Genomic DNA, 20354 nt, shown 5'->3' on the forward strand with positions numbered 1-20354 from the left:
GACTTTGCATAGAGCCTATTTGAACACACCGAATGCATAAAGTTATTTTTGAGAAAATTTTAAAACAAACTGGATATTAGATGAAATCAAGAAATATTAATTTGGGGAAGTATGATGATGTGTTGTGATTAGGTTTTTTTTAAGTGCTTATTTTTAGACAGACGTCATATATTTAAGACTGAAAACCTGGAATTTGCCTTAAAATGATCCAGAGAAACACTGAGTGGTGAGGAGAGGAAGGGGTGGAGAGTAGATAAAACAAGATTGGCAAAATGTTTATAATACTTGAAGCTGGGTAATAAATACGTGAAGATTCATTATATAGTTCCTTTATTTTTGTGTATGTTTGAAAATATTTATAACAAAATGTTTGTAGAAATAACACAGAACTGAGTTTGACTCAGCAAAGGAAGGAAAGAAGAAGGAGGGAAGGAGGGAGGAAGGAAGGAAGGAAGGAAGAAGGAAAGAAAGAAGGAAGGAAATAAAGAAGGAAGGAAAAAAAGGAAGCAGGGGAGAGAATGTACCTGTGAGCAGCAACAGGAAAGCTGCAGTGAGCTTATGAAGATTCGTAGGGAGGGCTGGCTGCCTTCCATGAGTGTCTCAGTCTTGGGAAATATCTTAATTCTGCCAGATGTGAGAAGTAATGGAAGGGTAGCTGTATTATAGACATAGAATCTTTTTCTCTTCTGCCCATTTTACTTAATCTTCTCGTCAATAATTTGGGACTATTTCTCTGCCTTTGGTTGTGTTTGAAGGAAATCAAAGTGTTTCACTCCAAAATACAGGTCCCTGGTATAATGAGTATTTTAAATTAAAAACCCTTAGAGACCTTTAAGCACTGGTTTTCTCATATCTATATATACAGGTTGAGCTAACCTACCAAGGAGAACAATTATTCTTGCTGTCTCCCTTGTTATCTCCGTATCCATTACACAAAAGAAGACCAAAAAATGTAACTACATCCGAACAGACCCTTTTCAAGATAATAAGTAGCTCCAAGGATCATTTAAATTCCAAAGAGAACTATTTACAAGTTAATTTCTGTTTCCCATCCAGTCATTCTTTCTAGTAATCATTTATTGCCCCTCAATGGAATTCTTCTCTCCACTCCCATAACCTGTTTTAACAGGATCCAAGCTCCCATTCTTTCTGTAACTGACATCAGTGGACTGCGGGAGGTCCCCAGTTGCTTGTGGGACTTCCATCCCAATGAGAATAAATTCAAGGCTGAGTCAGAAAATAGTCCAAGTACGGAAATGTATTGCAAAGTGAAAAGTACACACTCAAGAAAGGGGAGTGCGGGTATACTCAAGAAAGGGGAGTGCGGGTGTACTCAAGAGAGAGTCACATGCAAAAGGGTTTGGAGCGGCTGCCTTTTTATGGGTTTCTTTAAGGGGTGGAATATTCATGAAGATTCCTGGAAAAAGGTGGAGATGTTCTGGAACTGTAGTGCTACTCATTTTCACACCAAATATGGATGTTCCTGGAACTGTCATGGTGCTGGTGGGTGTGTGATGTGTATGTTAATGAGCGTATAATGAGGTTCTAGGTGAAACCTAGGTCAAATCCCGTGCCACAGTGAGTCCAGTTAGTCTCACCCAGCTTAGAGCACACCCTGGTTTTTCAGGGTCTTATCAGCCCATAGTTTCTGAAGCTATTTCTACAGTTTCCTTTTGCTAGCCATGTGAAACCACTGCCTGGACTTTTCTATTCTCCTGAGACCACTCTTGTTATTCCTGTCTCCTAACCTCGGAATGGTATATAAGCTTCTGTACCTCACTGGGAATTTGGGTCTTCATTCAGAAGGCTCCCAATGTATACGTGTTAAATGAATTGGTATGGCTTTTCTCCTATGAATCTGCCTTTTGCAGGTTAATTTCTCAGTGAAACTTCAGCGAGGGTCAAATGGAAAGCCCTCCCTTGGCCCCTACGTGTTATTGAGGTATGTTTCTCATGGATAAACGCGATCTTTAAGTGATTTTTGGAATTTATTAGTCCCTTACTGGTAACTCCATTTGCTTCTATAAGAAACAAGGACAGAGACAGTAAATTCCAGGGCTCTCCATAGAATGATTAACCCGTTATAAGAGTAGTAAAGTTGCTGAGAAATTACCTGCTTGTTTTCTGGGTGTCCTTTGGTGTATTCTGTTTATATACATTACCTACCACCCTAAAACTTCAGGGCCAGGATGTGGATTATCACGGGTTCCAGTGAGGATCGTGAAGGAAATAAAAATATTTCACTCCAAAATATCCTTCTTTGACGTATTTTGAGATAGCTGTTCAGAGGGCCTGCAAACAGAAGTAGCCCCGAAAAGCTGTCTTTCCTGGGGAACTTTGCATCTGTGCAGAATGTGCACGGTGCAGCCAGGCCTCCTCTGAGGCCTTCTCTTATTCAGATCTAGAAAAGATTAACTGAGAGTCCAACATCTTTAAAGGTCTGAAGGAAACTCTCACCACGTATTATCTCTGAGAGCTGCAACCTGTGAGGTTACATCATCTACATAACAGGACCCCCTTTGCGAGCCAGGCCTCTTCTTCTCTCCCTCCATAACCTGTCTTACTGCCATAACCTGATGTTGGCCATGCTCTGAGCCCCGATTCTTTCTGTAACCACAAGATGGTAGAAAAGTGTCAACCATCTGGCGATTTCTTTCAGTTTTTATTTTTATTTATTTTTTTTTTTTTTGAGATGGAGTTTTGCTCTTGTCACCCAGGCTGGAGTGCAATGGCGCGATCTTGGCTCACTGCAACCTCCGCCTCCCGGGTTCAAGCAATTCTCCTGCCTCAGCATCCTGAGTAGCTGGGATTATAGGCACCCACCACCACACCCAGCTAATTTTTGTGTTTTCAGTAGAGACAGAATTTCGCCATGTTGGCTAGGCTGGTCCGGAACTCCTGACCTCAGGTGATCCACCTGCCTTGGCCTCCCAAAGTACTGGGATTACAGGAGTGAGCCACCATGCCTGGCCTGAGTTTTTATATTTTGTATGACTCCCAAGCTCATATGCACATTTCTAAAATTTGTGAGCTTTTTTTTTTTTTTTTGAGACAGAGTCTCACTCTGTCACCCAGGCTGGAGTGCAGTGGTGAGATCTCAGCTCACTGCAACCTCTGCCTCCTGGGTTCAAGCGATTCTCCCACCTCAGCCTCCAGAGTAGCTGGGGTTACAGGTGTGCACTGCCAGGCCCAGCTAATTTTTGTATTTTTAGTAGAGACAGAGTTTCACCATGTTGGCCGGGGTAGTCTTGAACTCCTGACCTCAAGTGATCCACCCGCCTTGGTCTCCCAAAGTATTGGGATTACAGGTGTGAGCCACCACACCCGGCCAGTAAGCTATTTTTCTTTTCTGTTAATCTATTTGTTTTATAAACTAAAATGATCAAACCTTCTGGAAAAATAGCATCTAAACTTCCCTACAATCGTTACCATGAAATCCTTTCCATTCTAGATTAATCTACCCACATAAAGACTGGAAAAACTGATGAAGATGTGAGTTATTCCTTCCTACTCTCAATTGGGGAGGAGAATGCTCTGGTTTCCTTTCCCTGGAGATATACGATATTTGGGAAAAATGGAAGATGGAGGCCGAGAATATACAAATATGGATACTGGACAATCTGGAGTGTCTAAACATTTTTTTTCTACATAATATACTGCCTTTGGATTCTATAAACTCTAGAAATATCTGAGGAATCAGAGGATTATTTTGATAACCTTTTATTCCCATAAGTGGCCCAAATATCACTCTTGTTCTAAATTTTAGTTGGAAAAATATGGTCACTGAAAGCATAGACTAACCTAAGCAGACTCTCTGCTAGTTTATTTTTAACTAACGCTATATGCCAGGCACTGTTGTGAGGACTTTACCCTTGGAAGCATGCATGATTATTTCTAGAGCTCCTCTACAGAGGAGAGCACCCAAGTGCACACAGGCATCAAGATGCAACCAGGACTCACACCCAGACAACCTCATCCTCCGAGTTCTGCACATCCCCACTGCCCTACGCATGGCTGTCTTTTGTTTAGCTTTAACTTTTGTATCTGATGTTTTTTAACATCAGATTTTCTATTGATTTTTCCCAAGTAATAATTAACAAAGCAGGCATACTGAACCTACTAATCACTAGAACTATGCAATGGTAAGAAAAAAAAAAAACTTTTCTTTGTGCAAAACTGGAATAATTAACCAGAAACTTTGGTACATATGATATTGGAAATCACTCAGCTTCATACTTCCCCCTCTTGGCTTTTTTTTTTTTTGAGACAGAGTGTCACTCTGTTGCCTAGGCAGTGGCGCAATCTCGAGTCACTGCAACGTCCGCCTCCCGCGTTCAACCGATTCTCGTACCTCAGCCTCCTGAGTAGCTGGGATTATAGGCATGTGCCATCACACTCAGCTAATTTTTGTATTGTGAGTAGAGACAGGGTTTCACCATGTTGGCCAGGCTGGTCTCGAACTCCTGACCTCAGGTGATCCACCCGCCTTGGCATCCCAAAGTGCTGGGATTACAGGAGTGAGCCACTGCGCCTGCCTCACCCCAATCCCCATTGCTTTATTCACTGAGCAAACTTATAAACAGATCCTATGCTCTTTTAAAAATTCTTTTGGGTTTTTCATTGTAACTGTGACTTTTTTTATTACATTTGTACATATGACACTTTCTTTTTTTCTTTCTTTTTCTGAAACGGAGTCTCGCTCTGTCTCCCAGTCTGGAGTGCAGTGGCGCGATCTCGGCTCACTGCAAACTCCGCCTTGCGGGTTCACTCCATTCTCCTGCCTCAGCCTCCCAAGTAGCTGGAACTACAGGTGCCTGCCACAACGCCTGGTTAATTTTTTTGTATTTTTAGTAGAGACGGGGTTTCACCGTGTTAGCCAGGATGGTCTCGATCTCCTGACCTCGTGATCCACTCGCCTCGGCCTCCCAAAGTGTTGGGATTACAGGCATGAGCCATGGCGCCCAGCCAATACATACGACATTTTCTAAAATACATCTTCGAAGTCCAGAAATTCAATACTGATAAAGCTATCCTATTGAACAGCGCTTTGCAAGTCACTTTGCTGGATACTTTGTGGAATTAAGATGCATGAGACATGGACACTACTTTCAAGGGATCTAGACCATGTGGTTGTGAAAAGTGTTTTCCTTGGACCAGCATGATCTGCATCAGCTGAGAGCATGCTAGAAATTATTGGGCCCCAGAGATTCTGGGAGTAGGGCTCAGCAAAGTCTTAACAAGCTCCTTGGGTGATTTTGATGCACACTCAACTTTGAGAATCACTGATCTAGCAGTGTAAGAAATATAAACAAAAGACTCTGAAACAAAGTTAAAATCAAGTTTAAACAAAATACAGTGGAATTTCCAAGAGGGAAAGTTGAGTTGAGGTGGAGGGAAATCTTGAAAAGGCTTCCTGGATTTGGTACTGGGGCTGGCTCCTTACGGAAGGGTGGGATTGGATGGCGCACATTGGAAGGTGGCAGGAGGTTCATCTCAGGAGGATAACAGAGAAGACGGAGGTGGACATAGTTAAGTGTCCTGTGAGGGGGCCTTAGAATCCTCCATTTGGGTGGAGCAGAAAGTGTGAAACAGCCAGTAGAGGCTCAGTCATGGAAATCTTTGAATATCATTACTAGTACTCTAATAATGAAAGAAAAAAGAGAACACTTAAAGACAATATGCCATTTCCATAAGGGCGGAAAATAGTGGGAATATGAGTATACACAGGTAGAATAATGGGAAACGTTCTTTTATTAGGACTTCAAGAAAACCTGGAAAACAATGATGACACTTTAAAAAAATTTCTTGTGTAAATTTAAAAAATACTAAAGTACTCATTATTTTACTTTTTGAAGACATTACTATGGGAATTTCAGTCACAATATGGGTAACATTTTTGCCTTATAAAGAAGTATGGTAGTGACACTCTATTATTGTAATAGAGCCATAATCCTAATTCTTGGCCTTTGCTAGATAATTTCCTGATTCAACTTCAGAAACGGCTTCAAAGAGCATTTTGAGAGAAGTTGTAATATGAGTAAGTATAAGGTAGACAATAATATTGCTATTAAAATGAAAGCCTGATATTGAAATATAAAAATGAACTTGCACTATAATAACTAGAGAAATCTTTTAAACATCCAAAAATAAGTATATTTTTAGGTTTACTATTCAAAGAAAGACTGCAGAAAGTCAAAGGAATTTTATCTGGAGAACACAGTGTAAAATGAAAGAGATTTTAAAGGGCTTTACATTTGGTTGAAATGGAGTAACAATCTTCTGCTTGAAACAACAAAAATAAATCATGAAAGAACAACATGGCATGGACATCAGGCAACAAAGGACAGTGATCTCTAAGAAGCATGAGAAACGTGCAGTTGAGAAGGAGGCTGGGAGGACTTGCTTTCCAGTCACAACCCTGCTGACCAAGCCAGGATCTGGTCAAAACAGGACGCAGTGAAGAAACTGGCAAAAAACAGCAGGTGGCTCAAAGGCAGCTTCTAGTTGCTCCCAGTGCTCGTTAGTATAAGATACTCTCATCAGCACCAAGACAGTTTACAAATGTCATGGCAATGACCAGAAGTTATCACCTCTTTTTGTGGCAATGACCAGGAAGTTGCCCCCTCTTTTCTAGAAAGTTCTGAATGACCTGCCCCTTAATTTGCATTAATTCATCCCTTAATTTTGCATATAATTAAAAGTGGGTAAAAGTAGGTAAAAATACGGGTAGCCAACAGCCCACAAGAGATGCTTTGGGGTACTGCCTATGAGTTAGCCCTGCTCTGTGAGGACAGTTCTGGTTCAATAAAAGATTGCTGTCTAATACCCCTGGCTCACCCTTGAATTCCTTCGTGGGTAAAGCCAAGAACCTTCCTGGGGTAAGACTCCAACTTGGGGGCTCAGCTGCCCTGCGTCAAAGTGAGCCCTAAGATTGCCCACCTTATGGCTCTGAGAAAGCTTTCAGGCCATGGCGCAGGGAGGGGCACCCCGGTGGAGCATGGTGGTCTTCCTGAGTTGAGACAGAGCTGGGAATTGGGGAAGTCAAGAGAGCAAGAGTTCTGAAGAGAAGAGAGCTGCACAGAGGAAGAACCCTGGAGACCTGCAGAGAGTTCCGTGGGATCTTGAGCAGAGCACTGATCAGTACATATGTGTGAGGAAATGCTTTGAGGATGGGGGAAGAATGATCCAAAAGATGGAAGAGAACAGTGCTTCAAAGAACACACAAGGCCAAAAATAGCACCTGTTCCCAAAAACCAGAATGGAAAACCTTGTAATTCAGAGAGCATCAGTTAATGTACGAAGAACTGCCTTGCCACTGTAGTGGAGAAAAATTAATCCTAGAATAAATTCAGATCTGCTTCTAATGAACAAATCTTAAAAGCAAGCCCAGAAATGATCAAACTCTTTCAAAGTACCTTAACTATATCTCAGAACAGAGCTCAGAAATATTTATAGGAGTACAAAAATAGTCAACAACCAATGAAATAAATCATCAATATCTACTATTCAAAGAAAAATTGCCAGACATTCATAGAAGCAGGAGAATACAGTCCATAATGAGAAGAAAAATCATTGAATCAAAACCAGCTTCAAAATGACACAAATGATAGAATAGGCAAGGACTTTAAAACAGTCATTCTGATCAAATTTCATATGTTCAAGAAGCTAGAGAAAAGATTAAAAATGCTAAGTAGGGACATGGAAGATCCAAATCAAACTTCTAGAGATGAAAACTTCAAAAACTGAGTTGAAAAATATATTAGATGAGAATTGCAGCAGATCAGAAAGTTTAGAAGAAAATATCAGTGACCTAAAAGACAATACTAATTGGATGCTATCTAAAATGAAACACCAAGAGAAAAAAAGATTTTAAAAAAATTAACAGAGTGATCTCTTGGAAAGATGGGGCAGCTTGGGGACTTTGCCACTGAAGCACTTTGTGCTGGATAAGAAGGCAATTACTGCAATCTTTGACCAGTTACTGGAGTTTGTTACTGAGGATCACATATTGCTGAAGTATGTGAATCTCCCTTCTCAGCTCAAGATCTGAAGATCCAATCCAGGTGGAATAAAAATAGCAACATATAAGAATCTAGAACTTGACTGAGCTACTGAGGATAATCAAGTAGAAATACAAGAATATAAAAACAAGCTTTCTATCATTGGTAACGTGCTATGTCAGAGACAAATGAAGGTGGCATTTTTTGGCAGGACAAGCTCTGTTATCAATGCAATGTTGTGGTATAAAGCTCTCCCTAGTGGGACTGACTATACAACCAATTGCTTCCTAAGTGTTTAAGGGACCAATGGAGATAAAACCTATTTTATGACAAAGGGATAAGATGAAAAAAGAGCATAAAGACAGTTCATCAGCCCTTCAGATGGACAAAGACTTGGATGCTGGCTGTCATACACATGTGTTTTGGCCAAAGACAAAGTGTGTCCTCTTGAAAGGTGAGATGGTTTTAGTAGACAGTCCAGGCACAGATGTCACTACAGAGCTGGATACCTGGATTGATGAGTGTTGGTTAGATGCTCATGTCATCATTTTGTTTGTAAACTCTGAATCAACACTAATGAACACAGAAAAACATTTTTTTCACAAGGTAAAAGCAGCTTTCCAAGCCTAATAATTTAACTCTGAATAATCACTGGGTTGTCTCTTCATCAGAGCCAGAATATAAGGAAGATGTATGCAGACAGCACATGGAAAGGTGCTTGCATTTATTTGTGGAGAAGGTTAAAGTTGTGGATCCTTTAGAAGCACAGAATCATATATTCTTCATTTCAGCAAAGGCAGTTCTTAGTGCCAGACAGCACAAACCACAGGGGATGCCAGAAGGCAGTGAAGTACTTGGGAAAGGATTTCAGGCAAGATTACAGGAGTTTCAGAATTTTAACAAATCTTTGAGGAGTGTATCTCACAATCAGCAGTGAAAACAAGGTTCAAACAGCACACTATCGGAGCTAAGCCAAGACTAGATATTGTGAAAAACACAATAGATTCAATAAACGTGGCAGTGACAGAGAAGAGCTTATTCAAAGGAAGAGTGGGAAGAACAAATTGGTAGACTGAACTTTATCCCAAACCAGATGAACCTTTTAACACTAGATGTTAAGAAAAAAATCAGGAAGGCCGAGTGTGGTGGCTCACGCCTTTGGGAGGCTGAGGCAGGTGGATCACAAGGTCAGGAGTTCAAGACCAGCCTGGCCAACATGATGAAACCCCGTCTCTACTAAAAATACAACAATTTGTCGGGCATGGTGGCAAAGCGGAGGTTGCAGTGAGCCGAGATCGCGCCACTGCACTCCAGCCTGGGCGACAGAGCGAGACTCCATCTCAAAAAAAAAAAAAAAAAGAAAAAAAGAAAAAAATCAGGGAGGTTACCAAGGAAATGGCAAACAAGGTTTCATGTGCAAGGACAGATGAGATTTGTTGACTGTCTGTTTTGGTTGATGAATTTTGTTCAGAGTTTCATCCTACTCTAAGTGGATTGAAAGTATATAAAGGTGACTTAAATTAGCACTTAGAAGATGGTATCAGAAGAAATATGGTTGATTGATGCACCAGTGAAGACAATGCCTCAGTATTTAATCCTAGCAAGAAATTATTAAAAATTTGAAACCATTATTTTCAGCTGACATATAGAATAAACTGCATACACTGGTCCCTTGCAAGAAATTTGACCTCAGTTATGACCTCTATTGCCACAAGTTATGACCGGATTTTCAAGAGGACAGTGTATTCCATTTTTCCCTGGGCTGGTCTTCACTTGTGCATTCATTCCTACAAATGCTCAGAGGGCGCTCCTGGGATTGTCAGAGCCTCACTTTCCCCAGCTCTTTAGCCTGTACTCCCACTGCTTCTATCAACCCAGCAACACCAGATAATGCATCACACACAGAACTCATGGTTACCTTCATAACAGGATTAGCTTCTCTTACATCTAGTACTTCTATGGGCATCACTGTTGGAGGAGTAATTTGGAAAACTGTAGGCTGGCAATTCATATATGTTTCATTATGTATGTATGGAGTTTGGTATCTTTATGAAAGGCTATCCTGGAGCACCTGTGCCAAGGAAAGAGGCTTTAAACAGCGGTTTGTGAACTACGCATCTGAGAAACTTCAGATGTTTGCTAGCTTCGGGAGTGCAAACTGCAGCCACAAAGTACAACAAGAAATGGCTATCACTTTTGCTTGCCAGTGGCAACAAGTTGTTGTTACTCAAGGATATCTGGAAGAAGAAATTACTAGATTATCCAAAGAAATAGATCAGTTAGAGAACATACAAAACAATTCAAAGCTCTTTTTTTCATATTCATAGCTTTAATAGTGTGTTCTACTCGACATTTCTACTTTCATAACTATTGCACTTAATAGCTTCCAACAGTTTATTTATTTTATTTTATTTTATTTTACTTTATTTTATTTTGAGATGGCGTCTTACTCTGTCACCCAGGCTGGAGTGCAGTGGTGCGATCTCAGCTCACTTGAACCTCCACCTCCCGGGTTCAAGCAATTCTCCTGGTATCCAGGTGGCAGAGGGGAAATAGAGTCTGGAGAGGGAGGCCGGACATAGTGGCTCACGCCTGTAATCCCAGCACTTTGGGAGGTCGAGATGGGTGGATCACCTGAGGTCAGGAGTTTGATACCAGCCTGGCCAACGTGGTGAAACCCTGTCTCTACCAAAAACACAAAAAATTAGCTGGGCATGGTGGCGGGTTCCTGTAATACCAGCCACTCAGGAGGCTGAGGCAGGAGAATCGCTGGAACTTAGGAAGTGGAGGTTGCAGTGAACCGAGATCATGCCATTGCACTTCAGTCTGGGTGACAAGAGAAAAACTTCATCTCAATAATAATAATAATAATAATAAATAAAAATAAAGAAAACACACTTAGTTAGCTTACCATCCTGTGGGTCAGCAGTTTAGGATAGGCTCTGCTCTGCACTTTGGCTGGTGTCAGCCAGCCTTGGCTCATTCATGTGTGCGTAGCCAGCTGCTGGTCCAGGCTTCCTGGTTGTTTTTATGCAGACTTTTATATTTCCCACCATGTTCTGGTCCACACCTTATGTCTGCCTTCAAGGTACCCGCGTCTTCAATCCCTGAGCATTTCCAAGTTCTGCAGGATGAATCAGTCCTTGGTAGGCATCTAGTTTTCATTCTACACATTCTGCTAAGGCAGTTCCCAGTCCTCAAATGTTTGTGTGCAATGAACAGGTATCTCTTGGCTTCATTTTAAAAGTCTGTGTTTCTGTCTCCTTCTTCTTCTTTTCTCTCCCATTCTCCTAGCTCGTCATTAATTATCAAGGGGGTATGGGTGCACAAACACCTTTACTCTACCATACACAAAAGTCTGAAATGCAGCTTCTTAAATAAATGACGACCCTTGTTTAATGTCAAAGAACGGAGTGATGAGTCTAAACCCAGCTTCTCTGAGTGGCAGCCATGCGGGGAGATGCTTCCCCAGTTACTAAATTAGAGTGTAACCCACAAGAATAGACTGTGACGATGGCAACAGGAGTTTGAAGGCTCTGTCAGAACATTCTGGATGTTCTTATGGCACATGGACTCATAAATTCAAAGAGCTTTCTTATTTTTTACTAAAGGCTATGTCTTTGACTTTGGGGCCTCTGTCCGACTCCAGTTAGTAAGTGCATTAAAGGCTGGAAGGTTGGCTGTTTTGGGCTGTGAGATAATAATGATGGTTGAGCTCCTAATAATTATCCGCATTGGCTGCCTTTTGTTCTGGGAAGTATTTACTACTGCATTATGGTGGCTTTTGAATATGATTTTCAAAACATGCCAATAATGTCATTTATTTACTTTGCTGAGGAGAGATTATTTTGAGGTTTGAGAAAAAAATAAATTTCTGGCATTAGAACTGTAATAAAGCCATTTTGGGGGTCTGACTGCTCATTGCTTTCAAGCCCGGCCCCTCTCTCTTCCTCTCTGTCCACTACTGGACAGACCAGTGCTCCCTCCTTCAGCACCGGTGGGAGATTCACACCACACCAGACCCTGCCCTCATGGAGGAACCTACACCTCAGGCCCAGCCACTGACCTCCATCAAAATCCAGCCAGTAACCTTTCCTTGTTCTCTCACATCATTTTCTTTGTGCATTTTTCTGTTCCTTCCCTCTCTTTTTTTTAGCAAATTTGCAGAAATTCTCTCTGTATTTTTGACGTTAAGTTTTCACATGTTATGAATGATGCAAATATTTTCTCCAAGACTGTCACTTACGTTTTAGTTTTGCTCATTTCTTTTTTGCAGTACCAACATTTTGACTTTCATAATGTCACATTTGACAATCTTTTATTTTGGATTTTGTAGCATTCTTAGAAAGTACTCCTCCCTGCCCAAATTATGAAGGTTATGTTTTCCTTCTAGAATTCCTGTTAGATGGCCACTGGAATTTCTGGATCTGTCTCCCCTGTCTCTCATATTTCTTTGTATTGCATTCTGGGGTAATTTCTTAATCTTTTAGTTTACAAATTTTATCTTCAGCTTTGTCCATTTTGCTATCGCACATCTACTGGCCTCATTTACTGGTCTCGTCTACTGGCCTATTTTTATTTTGGCAATCATTGTTAATTTTTGAGGTGGAAGAATAGGGAGTTGGGGCAACCAAGGGTTAAGGCGTAAGCAAAAGGACAGCAGATGCAGCTAGTTCTAGGCAAGGTTAAGCAGCCTACAGGCCACACCCTCACTCCTGTGATAACCAGACAGAAGTCTCCACTTCGGCCTCTGATTGGCTGCAGGCCAACTCTTCACTTCAGCCTCTGATTGGTCACAGGTGAAGTCTCCACTTCAGCCTTTGATTGGCTGTAGGCCAGTCCTTCAAAGGGTGTAATCAATTAGAGGCCTCTAAAGGGCACCTAGGGGGTGTTACCAAATTCTTTTAGCTTAATAAAAACCCTAAAGAACATTGTAATCTGGGCTCTTGAGCCACTTGCTCCAGCCTGCTATCACTCTCTGAAGCATACTTTCGCTTCAGTAAATCTGCACTTTCATTGCTTCTTTCTTCTTTCTCTGTCTTGTGTGTTTTGTCAAATTCTTTGTTCAACATACCAAGAAGCTGGACAACTCACAGTCAACACTTTCCATCTGTGGCCAGGCATGGTGGCTCACGCCTGTAATCCCAGCACTTTGAGAGGCCGAGGTGAGTGGATCATGAGGTCAGGAATTCGAGACCAGCCTGGCCAACATAGTGAAACCCTGTATCTACTGAAAAAACAAAAATTAGCTGGGCATGATGGTGTGTGCCTGTAATCCCAGCTACTCAGGAGGCTGAGGCAGGAGAATTGCTTGAACCTGGGAGGCGGAGGTTGCAGTGAGCCAAGATCGTGCCACTGCACTCCAGTCTGAGCTACAAAGTGAGACTCCATCTAAAACATTAAGAAAAAAATGACTTTCCATCCAGTAACATTTTCAATAAGTTAATTTTTTTTTTCATAACACTTAAAAAATGCAGTATCTACTTAAACTATTCTCAGGATATTCATTATACTTATGATGAAAATCCTTTCCTCTTTGCCCTAGTAGTTTTGTTTTCTTTGGGGCTACTTCTGTTTCCTCAAATGATTGATTCCAGGTTTTCTGTTCCTGTGTGTAGTTGAGGGTCTGTATTAAACATTGGGTTTCCTCAGCCCATGGGGAAACTCCTGGTGGTCCGATGGTAATTGTCATGGAAGAAACCCTACACTGGTCAACCTGGGAGTGGAAAAGACTGTGTGGTCCTCTGGCATGGGAGCAGGGGGTTGCCTTCTGAGTTTGATTTCCCACTCCTCTCCTTATCCAGGGGGCTTGGACCCTGGCTTGGGGTCTGCTCTAAAAGTGGGGAGTTCTGGGCTTGTGTTTTGATTCTCCTTCCCCACCCAGGAAGGTTTTGTTTTCTCTTCATAGTGTCCATCACTTGGGTCCAAAGCTGTCACTCCAGCAGCTCCATGGAGGGTGACAGAGAGGCATGGTGGCCCACCGACCCTGAATGCGGCTCTGCAGCCTCCTGGGCAATCTGCCTGAGCCCCATTCTGGGCTTTGTGTTTATTGGCTCTAAGCCTGGAATTTTCCAAGGACATTGTTAACAACCCTGACTACTACATCATCTGGATACTTCAATTTTTCTTCCATCACTCAAAACCCATCTTCTTCCCCCAATTTTTATTATTATGAAAGTTATTATATACATGTATCAGGAGATATTCTAAGAATGCTTATAGCAAAATACAGCATTCTCTTACACCCTGTGTCCTACACACCACCCCAGCTTTTCCCCAACCCAGAATGCTTTTTCTTGGGGGGAATTTACCTGCTGCATCTGCAAACAACATGCTTATGTTGTCGCATCTTAAAATTTTGGACTTGCAGATCCCCTGTTGCCTTCCCAGCCCCACCACAGACTTCCATCCTTCCCACTCCCCTCCCCGTGCTGTCAAGACGGTGGCATCCTTGTGCTGGTAGAACAGTGCTCACTACTCACGTTATGACAGTAATAGACATGTCTGCTGTCACTGAGATTTTTGCAAAAGCCTATCTATGTTGGTATTTCCTTTTCTACCCCAACTTTTTGTTTTCCCTAGAGATAGCGTTCATTTTATTGTTTATTTCCCCCCCCTTTTTTTCGTTATTGTTGAGACGGAGTTTCACTCTTATTGCCCAGGCTGGAGTGCAATGGCGCCATCTTGGCTCACTGCAACCTCTGCCTCCCGGGTTCAAGCAATTCTTCTGCCTCAGCCTCCCGAGTAACTGGGATTACAAGCATGTGCCACCACACCCAGCTAATTTCTTTTCTTTTTTTTTTGAGACGGAGTCTTGCTGTGTTGCCCAGGCTGGAGTGCAGTGGCGCATCTCGGCTCACTGCAAGCTCCGCCTCCTGGGTCCACGCCATTCTCCTGCCTCAGCCTCCTGAGTAGCTGGGACCACAGGTGCCCGCCACCGCGCCTGGCTAATTTTTTGTATATTTAGTAGAGACGGGGTTTCACCATGTTGGTCAGGCTGGTCTCAACTCCAGACCTTAGGTGATCCACCCACCTTGGCCTCCCAAAGTGCTGGGATTACAGGCGTGAGCCACCAAGCCTGGCCTATTGTTTATTAACTTGGTTTTAAATACATATATAATCGTCGTTAATCCAAGCACAATTTTCCACCAGTTATTTAAGTCTCTTCTCAGTATAATCAGGTGCATCGAGTATTTTATCACTTTCTTATTTCTGAAGACGCCTTTCCCACCCACTCCAATTCTTCCTGGGTTGAATCTTCTGTTTTCTGTATCACAAAATTTCTTCTTTTTGACTGAATTCTCTTTTTGGGCAAAAGGACATCCTCTAGTGGCTTCATGAGATACTCTCATTATTTGCAGGTTCCAAACTTCCAAATTTGCCTGCTCGCTGAAATTTATTTGTAACCCCCGAATCAATCATTGTCAGGCCTCCTCAGTCATTCACAAGCGTGCCCCGAGTGGTGAAAAATGTGTTTCTGCAGGCACAGTTCTTAGCTGAGGTCAAACAAGGCAGTGTGCTGCCTCTTGTTTCAACTGTCGTACTGTAACCGTGTCCTGATCACCATCTATTTAGTGTCACATGTTGTACATTTTTGTGCTTTTTGTCAGTAATTTTTTTTAAAGAAAAATTTCATTTTAATCCAGCCTGATCCCTACACGTGTGTTTCACACAGACCTTATTTTTTAAACAGTTTATCGTATTTAATACATTATAAAATTTGAAAAATTGTAGGAAAGCAGCAGACTTGAACGGGAGCAATTCAAACAAGGAATAATTCTGGCCCCTTGGCAAAACTGATTAGTTTTAAAACAAAGTAAAGTTCACATCTGTGAGGTGGACAAAAAAGTGTGACTTCTGTACAAACTACATTTAGCATTTAGTGTCTAACATCTTTCAAATGCAATGTGCTCATGAGGGTTTTTCTGAACACCCATGAGAGGGTGGAACCTCCATATACAAAGAAACTTGATTCAAGGTTTTTTGTTGTTATTGTTGTTTTAAAAAAAAAAAAAGGAAAAGGAAAGACAAAGGGAAAAGAAATAATGGATGGCTGTTGGCAATGGAAACTGTAAGGAGACTGTGTCCTCACCGCTCATGGCTTGTTTATTAGTCAGAGGCCTCGGGAGGCCCAGGACACTTCATGGCCATCACACCACCAACTGCGGCTAGCACCCTTTTTTTTTCTTCTTTTTTTCATTTCCTATCTTTTGACATATATATATAATTTTTTTTAACACCTCGAGGATATCACTATTACAATTGTTCCCATATGAATACAGGTGCGGTCTCTATTGGATATAAATGTGTCTTTTATTCAAGTTTAGGTCCAGGACTTGGTTTGCTGTCCCAACTGCACATAAATGTCCTTTTTTATTGTTGTTGTTTGAGCTATTAGTTGTATGTGTTTTCCTTTTTGCATAAGAAATATGTCCGTTTAGTCCAGGGGCTCTTGCTTTATCTGGGTGATGGAGGGTACGGACGGACGTCTGCCTCAGTTCCCTATGAAGGACGCATTCGCTGAACTAGGATGAGCCCACTCCTTCCCCACAGGAGCCCACGATTTCAAATCCTCTTTGCTGCAACCTCTCGAGGACCTGGACTGAGATGAGGTGACAGTAGCCACTTAGTGGAAACCTGACGATGTGTGTTAGATCGTGATTCTAGTCTGCATTGACAGAGTTACACATCACGTCGCCGATCTCTGGAAATACTTCTTCTGTTGGGGATTTGTCACTGCTTAGTGTAATCCTTTCTCTGAGGTCTGGGTCCACACGCACAACAAGGCACTCACAGGGCCTTTAAAAACGACCAGTTTCTCTGTCCTACTTCAACAAACAGTGCTGTTTGAGACTGTCCAAAACAATGGGCTCTGTACCATCAAAAAGTCTTCCGATTCAGATTACAGGGTATTTGGTGAGGGTGGCCAGGCTGCTGGTGTACATGTGGCCGCCCACATCAATGTGGACAGGTGCACTGGATTTTGTGAGTTGTGCCAGTGTAGGGATGCCTTGGTTGTTCAGCGGAGATGCAGGGGATCTAGTGATCAGAGGTCTTGACATATTGGGCCAACTGTCCCTCTGGCGGATAACCGCGCGGGCCCGGGCGGGAGAGAGAGACAGCCGGCGGGAGGCCGGGACTCCCGGTCTGGCTTCTCTAAGTAATGCCCGAGGAGTAGTGCCCCTTCCACTGCCCCCTCATTGCCCCCTGGAGCCGGGGGATCGGGGCAGCGCCTGCGCCGGGCGTGCCGCGGGTGTTGCCGCGGGAAACCCATGTCTGGGGCCGCCCGGGGTGGAGCCTGTCAGTGATTTAATTGTTTAATATGGGCCCCCAAGTTGGCCGGGCGCGGTGGTTTGTGCCTCTAATCCCAGCACTTTGGGAGGCCAAGGCGGGCGGATCACGAGGTCAGGGGATAGAGACCATCCTGGCCAGCATGGTGAAACCCCGTCTGTACTAAAAATACAAAAATTAGCCAGGCGTGGTGGCACTCACCTGTAGTCCCAGCTACTCGGGAGGCTGAGGCAGGAGAATTGCTTGAATCCGAGTTGCAGTGAGCTGAGATCGCGCCACTGCACTCCAGCCTGCCAATAGAGTGAGACTCCGTCTCAAAAATAAATTTAAAAAAGAAAGGCCCCCAAGTGTACTGCTGAAGTGGTGTCTAGTGTTCCTAAGTGCAGAAAGGCTGTGATGTGCTTTACAGAGAAAATATACGTGTTAGACAAGCTTGGCTCAGGCATGAATTATAGTGCTGTTGACAGTAAGTTCAACAGCATTGAGTCAACAATACTTTACATCCAGAAGGAGGAAGAGGAAAGTCATTGACGCAGATGTGAGACCACTCTGAAAAGTGCCCAAGTAACACCTATAGTACCTGGTAAAGTTATGGAAAAAAGAAGAAGAAGGAGAAGGAGAAGAAGAAGAAGAAGAAAGAAGAAGGTGAAATTTGTGGATTCATGAGATGACATTAAAAATTTAGTGGACTGGCTGGGTACAGTGGTTTGCCTGTAATCCCAGCACTTTGGGAGGCCGAGGCAGGCAGATCACGAGGTCAGGAGTTCGAGACCAGCCTGATCAATATGGTGAAACCTTGTCTCTACTAAAAATACAAAAATTAGCTGGGCGTGGTGGTGCATGCTTGTAATCCCAGCTACTCAGGAGGCTGAGGCAGGAGGATCTCTTGAACCCGGGAGGTGGAGGTTGCAGTGAGTCAAGACTGCACCACTGCACTGCAACCTGAGACACAGAGTGAGACTCCATCTCAAAAAAAAAAAAAAAAAAAAGGTTAGTAGACAGCATTGTTGTGAGGCTGACAGCCAAAGAAATTTGTAGTCACATTACCCAAGGTCAGGAAAATGCAAAACTCTTCCCAGCTTGTGTTTTATTATAAAGAATAATACGTATAGTTAGCTATTGGTAAGAAATATATATTAAACAAGGTGTGTGTAGATAAAAACACATAAAACAAAAATATGTATTGGTTGGATGACAAAAATGTAGTGACCAGAGGCATGGAAGCTAACCGTGTATTTCTCCAGGAGCGATGGTTCAGTATGGGCTAGCAGTGTTCACAGTGTCTTTAGAGAACATACTCCAGCACTCACCAAGGCCATGCTTCTTGCATCACAGCTAAGCTTCCTGCATCCACCAAGGCCTTGCCTCCTGTGTTATAGCCATGCCTCCTGTACCCACCAAGGCCACGCCTCCTGTGTCATGGCCCACCCTCCTCTACCCACCAAGGCCGTGTCTCCTGTATTCATCACTGCTATGCCCCCATTCAATAGCCACACTACACTTCCTACACCACAGCCTTGCCCCCTGCACCCACCGCAGCTATGACTGTCCAATAGCCACACCTCCCCTACCACAGCCACACCCCCAGCACCCTCTACAGCCACACCCCCTCCACAGCCACACCCCCCACAACCGCACCCCCTCCACAGCCACGCCTCCTGCACCCACCACTGCTATGACTATCCAATAGCCACACCTCCCCTACCACAGCCACACCCCCAGCACCCACCACGGCCACACCCCCAGCACCCACCACAGCCACACCCGGCACCCTCCACAGCCACACCCCCTTCACAGCCACACCCCCCACAACTGCACCCCCTCCACAGCCATGCCTCCTGCACCCACCACAGCTATGACTATCCAATAGCCACACTTCCCCTACCACAGCCACACCCCCAGCACCCTCTACAGCCACACCCCCTCCACAGCCACACCCCCACAACCACACCCCCTCCACAGCCACGCCTCCTGCACCCACCACTGCTATGACTATCCAATAGCCACACTTCCCCTATCACAGCCACACCCCCATCACCCACCACAGCCACACCCCCAGCACCCACCACAGCCACACCCAGCACCCTCCACAGCCACACCCCCTCCACAGCCACACCCCCCACAACGGCACCCGCTCCACAGCCACGCCTCCTGCACCCACACAGCTGACTATCCAATAGCCACACCTCCCCTACCACAGCCACACCCCCAGCACCCTCCACAGCCACATCCCCTCCACAACCACGCCCCCCCGATGGCACCCCCTCCACAGCCACGCCTCCTGCACCCTCCACAGCTATGACTATCCGATAGCCTAACCTCCCCTACCACAGCCACACACCCAGCACCCACCACAGCCACACCCAGCACCCTCCACAACTGCACCCCCTCCACAGCCAGCCACGCCTCCTGCACCCACCACAGCCACACCACAGCACTCTTCATAGCCATACTTCCTGCACCTTCCACGGACACGACTCTTGCTCTGGCCTTCACAGGCTGCAGTAACATCTCCTCTCCTCCCTCCTTTCCCTTAACCCTTATGGCTAATCTTTAGGTTCCTTTAACATCGCTTTTATTTCTTTTACTTCTGCCGATATTTCTGGTTGAATTCTTTTCATTTAAATGCTCTCCAGCATCCATCTCTCTTCTTTCAGACCTTGGCTAACTTCCTTCTTTACCAGCTGCTTGGAAGCTGTCTGGCCTCTCCACAGGACCCATTCATTTCCCCGCCTTCCAGAATCCCCCTTTTCCCCCAGACTTCAGCAGGAACCTGTGCCAACGAGATCCACAGAGCAGAGTAATTTCTCTTCGATATTGTCAGTCTCTCCTCCTCTAAGGAGATAGGAATAGCACGGGTAGTTGCAGGAGTATGGACAAACCCAAAGTGCCCCTGAAGCAGGGGCTAGGCAAAGAAACCACAGGGTAGAGAAAGCCCAAAATAAGGCAGAGAAAGTGACCAAAACCCTGGTCAGGGTGACATGTCCATGACTCTTCCAGACAAACCCAAATAAGGGAGAAAGGGGGCAATAACAGGAGGGGGGAGGAGTCCCTGAAATCCCC

General features: G+C 43.9%; 2 pseudogenes; one reads left to right on the plus strand and one right to left on the minus strand.

The window, feature by feature from the left end:
• The first annotated feature begins 1473 nt into the window (after nucleotides 1–1473).
• Nucleotides 1474–10327, plus strand: LOC105498977 (mitofusin-1-like; annotated as a pseudogene).
• Nucleotides 10328–16437: 6110 nt separating this feature from the next.
• LOC112423001 (BTB/POZ domain-containing protein KCTD1 pseudogene) lies at nucleotides 16438–17062 on the minus strand (annotated as a pseudogene).
• Between the last annotated feature and the right edge of the window lie 3292 nt (nucleotides 17063–20354).

Source organism: Macaca nemestrina, chromosome 14 (assembly GCF_043159975.1).
Source record: "Macaca nemestrina isolate mMacNem1 chromosome 14, mMacNem.hap1, whole genome shotgun sequence".
NCBI lineage: Eukaryota > Metazoa > Chordata > Mammalia > Primates > Cercopithecidae > Macaca > Macaca nemestrina.